Below are 1,683 nucleotides of genomic sequence, written 5' to 3' on the forward strand. Positions count from 1 at the left end.
CTCTCTGGCCTCCACCATGCTCTCCGGTGCCTTCACTGGCGCACGCTCCCAGCCTACTGTATGCATCTGCCTTGCACATCTGCAACTTCCCTAGACTGTGAGGATGGGTCTTTCTCATTTTCTCACCCCTTTTGATGCCCATCATGGGGTCTGAGGCCCTGGAGAGCAGGGGTCTTATCTGCTTCCAATCAGTCAAATAAATGCTTGCAGCTTGGGGGCACGCTGAGCCAATCCATGGCTCCCGAGGAGAAAGAGAAGTGCAAGGTGTCAGCTCAGTGCCCTGGCTGTTCAGTCTGACGGGTGCAGGCTTGGGTGCTCTAGGGGCTGCACCCACACTTCTGTCCGTCTAGGCCTGGCAGTTGGTGGAGTGGCGTGCTGCTGCCGCTTCTGCTGCTGCTGCTGCTCCTGCAGACCCACCTGCTGGCTCTCCCTGGCTCTGAGCAACTCCCCAATCTGCTCACAGCAACCCTTTCCCCAGCCCCAGGTATTGTGCAACAGCTCTCCCTTTTTCCATGTTTTTCAGAGTAGTTTATACCCTCCAGATTCTCTCTCACTCTTCCATAAGTCAGTCCTCTCTGGCTTCTGCCCCTTTCGCCCATGACACTGCCCTTCCCAGCGTCACCAACAACCTCGGTGCTGCCCAGTCCAAAGGCTCTGACCAAAGCCCACCTCTCTGCTGCTCCCCCTCCTCCACTCCCATTCCCATGCCTTAGGCTGCTTGGTCTCTTTTCATAAGGCCTTTCTCTGGCCCTGGCCTGAACTTGGCCCCCATGTGGGTCAGACTGGAATGCCAGGAGCATGAACATCCCAAGAGCAACCCACAACCAACAAGGGATGAGAGTTGGTGGATAAATACCCCTGCTTTCTTGCCCCTCATGGGACAGTTCTGAGGTGTGTTCTGTACATCAGAGGGTCCCCACAGGGACTGGGCCCCAGTTGCCCACAACCGTGGCCTGCGTGTTAACACACCCTTTATCCACTTGCCTCTCCATCTTGTCTCACTTCCCTGCTCCCTCACCTGCTTCTTGGAATCATCTCCCAAACAAGTGACTTCACCCAAATCTTTATCAGAACTCCTGTTTTGGGGGAAACCAACTGAGACGCCAGGTCATGTTACTCTCCTCACTGCTGGCCAGAAAAGATCAGGCTCCTTCGTTCACTCAGTCTTCCAGGCCCTTGATGCTACGGGCCCAGCCAGCCTCTTCTGCACACCTCCCCGCTTCTCCAGCCTCGTGGTCACAGCACCACCACAGCAGCTGTGTCCCTCCGACGCACTTTGGCTCCTGACCTCCCCCTGGAACTCCCTTCCACCTCCTCTTGTGCCTCTGCTTTATGCTCAGCCAGGCTTTTGGTCTTGGCAGCCTTCCTTTGGGAACGTGGAGGGCAATTGTTGGCTTTCTGCCCAGCCTAAGGTGAGCATATTGTGAAGTCAGCTACAGGGAAGAAGTAGCCAGGATGGAGTGGGGGATTGGCCCAGAGTTAACCCCAGCAGGCCAGTGAGACCTTGCCCTGGGGAGGCCACAGTGGGCTGCTCTATGGCCAGCCCTGTGAGCAGCCCCCACCCCTCCAATGCCCTACTGGCAGGAAAGAGGCCCCTTCCCCTTGTCCAGTGATGTGCTGAAGTCAGTTTGCACTGTTAACCTAAAAAATAAAAAGACCTTTCAAAGTGAGAGGCAAACAAGC

The sequence above is a fragment of the Hipposideros armiger genome, unplaced genomic scaffold, assembly GCF_001890085.2.
Source record: "Hipposideros armiger isolate ML-2016 unplaced genomic scaffold, ASM189008v1 scaffold_511, whole genome shotgun sequence".
NCBI lineage: Eukaryota > Metazoa > Chordata > Mammalia > Chiroptera > Hipposideridae > Hipposideros > Hipposideros armiger.